The 9,093-nt window shown below is 35.8% G+C and overlaps 1 pseudogene; it reads right to left on the minus strand.

Annotated features, from left to right (window-relative positions):
- Positions 1-1,775: 1,775 nt before the first annotated feature.
- On the minus strand, positions 1,776-2,645 carry LOC122753342 (annotated as a pseudogene).
- Between the last annotated feature and the right edge of the window lie 6,448 nt (positions 2,646-9,093).

Raw genomic sequence — 9,093 nt, forward strand, 5'->3', positions numbered from 1 at the left:
GGTGGGTTCATGGTACCAAACCTGGAGCTTTACTATAAAGTGGCAGTCATCAAAACTATCTGGTACTGGATAAGAAATAGAGTGGAGGATCAATGGAATAGGCTAGGCTCAGGAAATGCAGTAGTAAATGACACTAGTAATGTAGTGTTTGATAAACCCAAAGACTCCAGCTTCTGGGATAGGATCTCAGTATTTGACAAAAACTGCTGTGAAAACTGTAAGATAGTATGGCAGAAATTAGGCATAGACCAACATCTTATACCTTACACTAAAATAAGGTCAAAATGGATACATGATTTAGACATAAGAGGTGATACCATAGGTAAATTAGAAGAGAAAGGAATAGTATACCTATCAGATCTTTGGAAAGGAAAACATTTATGAACAAACAAGAGATAGAGTATATTATAAAATGCAAAATGGATGATTTTGATTACATTAAATTAAAAAATTTTTGTACAAACAGAAGCAATGCATCCAATATTAGAAGGGAGGCAGAAAGCTGGGAAACAAATTTTGAGACCAGTACTTCTGATAAAGGCCTCATTTCTAAAATATATAGGGAACTAAATCAAATTTATAAGAATCCAAGTCATTCCCCAATTGAGAAATGGTCAAAGTATATGAAGAGGCAGTTTTCTGATGAAGAAACCAAAGCTATCTGTTCCCATATGAAAAACTGCTCTAAATCTCTAATGATTGGAGAGATGCAAATAAAAACAACTCTGAGGTACCACCTGACACCTATCAGATTGGCTAAAATTACAAAAAAGGAAAATAATAAATGTTGGAGAAGCTGTGGGAAAATTGGAAAATAATACATTGTTGGTGGAGCTGTGAACTGATCCAACCATTCTGGAGAGCAATTTGGAATTATGCCCAAAGGGCAATAAAGCTGTGCATACCCTTTGACCCAGCAATACCACTTTTGGGTTTTTTGCCCAAAGAAATCATGGAAAGGGGAAAGGGACCCAACATGTACAAAAATATTTATAGCTGCTCTTTATGTGGTGGCAAGGAATTGGAAGTTGAGGGGATGCCCATCAATTGGGGAATGGCTGGACAAGTTGTGGTATATGAATACAATGGAATACTATTGTGCTGTAAGAAATGATGAGCAGGAGGATTTCAGAGAAACCTGGAGGGTCTTGTGTGGGCTGATGATGAGTGAGATGAATAGAACCAGAAGAACAGTATACACAGTATCATCAACATTGAATGTTGATCTGTGATAGACTATATTCTTCTCACCAATGCAATGGTACAGAAGAGTTCCAGGGAACTCATGATAGAAGAGGATCTCCAAATCCAGGGGAAAAAAAAAAACAAAACTGTGGAGTATAGATGCTGATTGAACCATACTATTTCTTTTGTTTTTGGTGCTGGTGTTTTTCTATTTTGAGGTTTTTCATCATTGCTCTGATTTTTCTCTTATAACATGACTAATGCAGAAATATGTTTAATGTTATTATGTATATATATATACATATGTATATGTATATACATAATAACATTAAATATATATATACATATGTGTGTGTGTGTGTGTGTATATATATATAACCTATATCAGATTACCTGTTCTTTAGGGGAGGGGGGAGTGAGGGGAGGGAGGGAGAAAAATCTGAAATAGAATAGCTTGTATGAACAAAAGTTGAGAACTTCTTTACATGTAATGGGAAAAAATAAAATACTTTATTAATTAAAAAAAGAAATCAAGATTTATTTTCCTTCAAGAATATTTTCCTTCTCTATTAGAGCACCTGCAGTAAAATTTAGGACCACTCTGTGGTAGTCTCTACCCACTCCCTCAGTAGCTTGAGCAGTAGGAACCACAGACCACTCATCAGTAGCAGGCTGAGCACTCCAGTCTTCAGTAGGGAACTACTAAATGGGTACAGATGTCACTTCACTCCTTCAGACCAATCATCTACCTCTGGTTGAGCAACAGTGAATTCTGGGGGAGGGGCAGTCCATTTACCTTGAAATTCCTCCTTTGTCACTGTTTTCTTAGCTACAGCCTGCTCTTCCTTCTCAATTTCCTGTGAATTCCTGTAGAAGTAAAGATCAGGCATTACTTCCCACAGGTATTCTTGGGAGATAGTATCATGCATACATAGGACTTCACAGGCCAGCATCCACCACATCAGACTGACAGAGTAAGCTCCCTTGTTGCATGGAATGACCATGTCCACATAGCAAAGTGAGGAATCTGTGTTACACAATGCAGTGGTTGGGAGATTAAGATATGATATTTCGGTCAGAAGCTGGTGATCTGCCTGAGGATCAGTGGCAAGGTACCCTGAAAGCTTCCTGAATCTGGTTAGTGAAGGTGCCCGGGTTGAAGCATCCAGCAATAGGTGTAGTGCCAGTGGCAGCAGCAAATATCAGAACAGCTCACTAGCCAGTGTTCTGGATGACATTAACATAAGCAGGATTTTCAATCACAACAATGGCACGAGCAGTGAGCAGAAGCTTTTCCCAAGTTCTCTTCAAATTAATGATGTAGATGCCATCACTCTTCCTTTTGTAGATATACTGTTCCAGCTGGAAGTCCAAATTAGTGCCACCCAAAGGGTTCCTGCAGTGAGAAATTTGAGGACATCCTGCTCCTTCATCTGCAAGACATCTAGAACTCTGGACATTGTGAAAATTTCCCTTCAAAGTTATGATGGAAACTGAGGACAATGCCATATGGATCCTTCTTCTGGGTAGCATGGAAAATTCTCTCTCTCTATCTCTTTATTTTTATTTGATGTAAGTAACCTTTCCCCTAAGTACTGCTTAGTCTGGAAGCCACAACTTTTAATACATTGTCTAATTGTTATCATTACCTTCTATAAATTCACTGATTGTTTCTGGGAATGTATTTTTTTTAGCCACTCATTATTTAGGATTAAAATGCTTAGTTAATTTTGATTAATATTTAATCAAACACCCTTTATTGAACTTTATTGAATATAGTCCTTGTTGCATTGTGGTTTAAAAGAGTGCATTTAATTTTTTGTCTTTTCTGCATTTGTTGGTAAGATATCCTAATACATGATCAATTTTTGTGGCATTGTCATGAACAGCTGGGAAAGTGGCATATTTCTTTTGTTTCCCATATAATATTCTCCTTAAGTCAATCATATCTAACTTTTCTAAAATTCCAATCATATTTTAATTTCTTTTTTTTATTTATGGTTTCATTAGATTTATCTAAGTCTGAAAGGGGATAAATTGAGATTCCCCACAAGTATAATTTTACTGTCTATTGCCTACTATAACTCAATTAAATTTGACATCTAGAATGTGTACATTAAACCATTTGTTAACTATATGTTCATTATTGATATTATCCATCCACAGCAGCCCATCAGAAATTTTGGGGTAATAAAAGCAAGTTTAATTATGGGCAGCTTACAGATAAAAAGATCTCACCAAAGCCATTCATGAAGGATCAGAAAATGAAATGCTGAGAAAATGAAGTGTCCCTTCAATGAAAAGACTTTCAAATATCTGCCCTACAACAGAGGGAAGCCTTCCATTTACTATTTCCCTTGAGGTATCTGATGAGTTAGGAGGCATCAGAAAACTCTTGAGCTTCAGAACCTACTCTATGGACAGCTTTGTTAAGTGGAATCTTGATGTCCCAAAGGATTTTTACTGTAGCTATTCTCCAGGGAGAGAGCCAATAGCAAGGATGGATGCCCTCCAGTCAACTCTAATTACGTCCTTGAAGAGATACTTCAGCATTGAAACTAAGTTTCATGGCTCTAGAGGAAACATCATTGAATCCAATTAAAAATCATCTCTCACATGCTACATGTGAGATCAGCAGCCCTATGTTTAGGCATTGCTGGTCTCTAGGTTAGTTAAATGTCTCAATTGGCATGTCTAGACCTCAGATCGCTTCCATGACAAATTCCCTCAAAATCAGAACCCAGACAGAGATAGCTTTCATTTCCCCACTCACTTGTAGTTCCTCCCCAGAAATAAGATAACAAGAAATGGGAATGAAGAAAAATAGTACAGGCATTCATGTCCTCTCGTGGGTACTTACTGATTTTTCGGCCAAAAAAAACCTTTTTTTTTTTTTTTTTACACTGTGTTGGAGGGAAGATGAGTATTAAAGTAGGTCAGGAAGGAGTTCAGCTCTACAAATTGTGTGCATGACACACTTTTCAGCAGCATTTCTGATTTTTTAAAGTATCTTTTGAAGAAGGGTCAGAGCCAGAATCTAGCCTAATAAAATAATTAAAGGCAGTTTTCACCAGTCAGCATATATTTTAGTTTCTATTTCCCCCTCGGAATGGAAACCATGCTGGCAATTAGTTTAAATTAGACTATGTGGGGATATTATTTGTGAAACAAAAATTAAGTTTTTCTTTGTAATTAAATTTAATGGTGTTGCATTGGAGGTAGCTGCACAAGTTTTCGGAGACTAGTAGAGTGCCAATCATTTGAGGACTTAGAGGTTCACACCTAGAACAAGTCACTTGGAACCTTCCCTGATGTCTTATCAACTTTTAACATGCTTGGCAGGCAATCACTAACAGTTCCATAATTTAAAGAATATACTTATTTCTAGGGCTTGTTGATATTCCAATGCTATTTACATGTTTAAGTTCGAATTATCTGTGTTTTTTCCAAAACAGTTGATTTTGGTTTATAATTGGACTAAGAAGGTCATACAGGTCCTCATTAACATCTATGACAACTCTAGAAGAGGTACTGTCATAGCAGATGGGAGACCAGTCTCAGATTGAGTAAGACCTGGGTTCAAACCCTGCCTCTTACTCAGACTAGCTTTGTGACCATCTGCAAGACAACCTCTCACTGCCTCTAGGACACCCTCTCAAACCATAAGTTGCTGAAAAGACGTCAATTAGCATTGGTAGAGGTGATTTCCTTACCAGCATTTCTCTATATCAATGAGAACAAGTCCAACTGCACAGTGTTCAAACCATCACCTCTCACAAGCCTGTACTATTATGATAATGACGTATGACGTAAGTTGGAAATAGGAACTGTGAAAATCTATAATAGCTACGAAGATACAGAATAGAAAAGGAGTTTAGGATAGTTGTGTCAAATTCACATAGAAATTGAAGTTGCGAACCTGGATCCCTGGAGGTAAAATATTGACTTGTTATAAAATGGAATATTACCTATTTTCTTATATTTTTTAATTTATTTTGTTAAATATTTTCTAATTCCTTTTAATCTGATTCTAGCTACCCTCAGGCAACATGTCTGTCACTTCTGGTTTGCAGGATATAAAATCTGGCACCCTCATATCATACTTGAGGAAGTGACGCCCAGAGAAGTTAAGGGGCTTGTCTGCAGTCTTACACATAACAAGTAACAGAGATCAGTTTCAGACTCATGGTTCTCTGACACCAAATCAAATACATGCTTTCCATGAGAACCCTTTGTTTCTTGTTCATCTTTCAGTGTTAGTTTTAGCAACTATACTAAAATGTACTTTTTTGTGTGTGTGAGAAACTTCCTATGATCCTGAGTAAGGCACTCATTTTCCTTAATTATAAAATGGACATAATAATAGCACCTATATCATGGAATTTTTGGTAAGATGAAGTGAGGATATTTAGGGAGAATTTGAAGAGTTCCTGGAATATTGTAGATCCATAAAACTTTTTTCCCTTCTCCTTCATTATTCCTTAATCAACTTGCCAATGATTGCAGACCATTAATAGAGAAAAGGTGCTTGTGGCTAGTTCTTTATCTGCTAGTCAATCAGTTAATGCACATGCTTACTATGAGCCAAATACTGTCAAGTGTTGGATATGTTAAGAAGGTTTAAAAAAAAACAGTCCTTGCTCTCAAGGAGTTTGTGATTTAAAGATAGAAAAACATGCAAATGACTATGGGAAAACTATACAAAGGAAAAATAGAATTAACAGAAAGAATTACATATGCTGTCTCTATTTTTAATAAGTATCTGAAAATTTTCTTTTGAATTATTTTTTCCCTCAGTGAATGTACTATTTTTTACAAACCAAGGTCAAGTTCCTTTTCTTTACCTGACTCCTCTGCTTCTTTAGACCCTTGAGCTAACACCTAGTTCTATTTCACAATTTAACACCAATTAATTTTTCCAAAGAAATATTGACTTCAAAGAGATAGAAAGAAACAACCTAAGGAGATTTCCTCTCAATGCTTCAAGGAATATGGGAGGCAGTATACTCCTCATCATGACTCAGTCTCCAGGAAAGTTGGCCCAGATTTTAAAATCTGTACATAGCATTGATCCCACCAAGTTCATATTCAAATGCAGCATCATGTTTTAATTAGTCCTTTTCTCTCTTATCATTTGTGGATTGGGGAGTTTGCTCCTCATGACCTCAAAGCTGGCTGCAAAACTCGGCATGGAGCTCCCATGTTCAGAAGGTCAGAGCTTCCAATTGAAGTTAAAATGAAAGGAAAAAAAAAACAGCTTGAAATAAAAAAGCTGTGACACCTATTTGTGGCCCTCATGTTGAGCTTGAATGGAGAAGTAATCAAAACATCTACCCTTAGAGTATTGTTTTCTTAGAAGACTGGAAGAAGTCTAACCAAAACAAGGAATAAAGTAGACTAGGGACTTTTAAGTGTTTCCTCAGTTCTGGATACATATCTGCAGACCATTAATGAAGCCACTACTCACCCTGTGGTTAGTAGACCAAAATCTATTAAATCTACCAAACCAGAATAATTAAGCAGCATCCAAAGCCCATGTGGGAACTAAATCACTTGAACACTCTATGCATCTTCATAAAGACTGGACTCATCAGCCAGTCCCCAGATTCACTAGCCATATATTCTTGATTACATGTCATTTCTGCTTGAGGTATATGTGTAGGGGGGGAGGGGAGAGGCTCTGATAAAAATAAAAGTTATTTGAAAATATTTAGGATGAACAAAACTTTTTATTCCTACCCTTAAAACCAAAAAAGATGAGTTTCATCTCTCAGCAAACCATGTATAAAATGTCATATAATCTAACGGTGGAATATCTGGAAATGAAAAATTCTGGATGTTTTTCTGTTCAAATTAAGTTATATTGATCCAGTTGACAAAAGACTAACACCTAAGAATCATAACTGATTCTTTTATGGAACCACTCCAAGGAACGATGATTTATGATATCTACAAAACAGACCTTTGTAGAAAAGTTAGGATTAACTTTTTTGTTTCCTTAAAGAAAATGAAATTGTCAAAGATTAGAACACTGGGTCTTTTATCAGCCTTCCACAATAGCTCAGCTATTCAGGAAGTGACAATTAGTGGAAGTATTCATTTAACATGTAATTTGTTTTATTCAATATTGATATGATTTATTTGATTCAGAGCTTGATATAAATGCACTGTCTTAATTAACAGGTGGTACATATGACTAAGTGAATAATGCATCTGATTTAATAGGGATGCACTATATCTGGCTCTAAGGGTGATTGGTCTTTTTAGTAAGAGATTAATCCATTCCAAAAGGTGATGTATCTTTTTCAATAGGAGTTAAATCAAATTTATAATGAAATATATTAATTTTTTCTATTAAAAAAAACTGGGTGAAATAAGACAAGGAACAAGTTTGCCCTCAAGTGGACTTCAAAGGCAGATCATGGTTCAAAGGGAAAAATATATGGAACCATGAATTTTATGTTTAGAATTATAGGCATGGTACTATACCGGAGTCTCCATTCCCTTTACTAGTTCCCCTTTTTCTTCTGTCCCATTCGTTCCTTAAGATTCTTATTTGAATATGTCAGCATTGACACTTGAATCATAGTATGAATCATGATCAGAAAGTTTTGAAAGTGTTTGCCTAATGGCCCAAAGAGTATGCCACTAGATTATGTTGTAGCTCTGGTTTTTATCTCAATTTTCAAAGAGTTTGAAAGCATCAGCTGGCTTTCATTAGTATTAATAAATATTTATATAGAAGGATCCTTGTGACCCCACATTCTCCTAGTGCTTCTGGTTATTCTGATTTTTCCTTCTTAGTCACATTGGAAGGATTGTTCCCCCACCTTGAGGGCAGAGAATGTTTCATTTTTTTTTCTTTGTATACTTAGTGGTTAGCATAATGCCTGGTATACATTAGGTATTTGAAATATGATTACCAATTGATTAATTGATCTATGTCCTACTCCTTTTGTTTGGGAATATCCCAGGGCTCTCCTTGGTTTCCTTTTCATTCTCTACATTTCATATTTCTTTAAATCCCACTCATACCTTTATCCCATTTTGTTAGGGTTGTGATTTTTTTTAATCCCATTGCTATCTCTTTCTTCCTTTTTGGAAAATATTGTGTTGATTTGTAGTAATTTGCTTCATTATTTTTTGGAAGTTGTATTTAGTATTCTTGGGCTACTATTGCTTAAGGTGTCTTCAAATAAGACAATATACTAGTGTCCAATTTTATTTTTTTTATAGTTTTTCAGGAATGCTTCCAATGTCACTTGTATTAGACATTTATTATTGATGATTAGGCTCAAGTTTTAAAGATGTGTCATTTTGGAGGTACATCTTGAATTCCCTTGCCTTGTGTGTTTGCATATACACACTTGTTAATTCAAATTTACTTTTCTTTTTGTTGGAAGGCTTATTTTTACCCCTGACTACTTGAAAAAAAATCTGTTGATCATCATTGAAAATGTTATTTGAACCACTGCATATCTTAGAGATTGAACAATTGTTTGTTTCTTTTCTGAAATGCTTTATTCACATAATTTTGGTAGTTTCCTTATCATCTTGCATTACACCATGAGAGCTTTTGATTTATCAAGTTCTTTCTTCTGGGAGACTATTAATCTTTTAATTTTTTTTTGCCTGTGTCCGAGATTATTCTGGAATATTTGGAGATCATTTTTATTTTTAGTGTGGCAATTGGGGTTAAGTGACTTGCCCAGGGTCATACAGCTAGTAAGTGTTAAGTGTCTGAGGCCAGATTTGAACTCAGGTACTCCTGACTCCAGGGCCGGTGCTTTATCCACTGCTCCACCTAGCTGCCCCTGGAGATCATTTTTGTTGTTGTTGTTTTTTTTGTTTTGTTTTGTTTTTTTAGTGAGGCAATTGGGGTTAAGTGACTTGCCCAGGGTCACACAG

The sequence above is a fragment of the Dromiciops gliroides genome, chromosome 4, assembly GCF_019393635.1.
Source record: "Dromiciops gliroides isolate mDroGli1 chromosome 4, mDroGli1.pri, whole genome shotgun sequence".
In the NCBI taxonomy this organism is placed as follows: domain Eukaryota; kingdom Metazoa; phylum Chordata; class Mammalia; order Microbiotheria; family Microbiotheriidae; genus Dromiciops; species Dromiciops gliroides.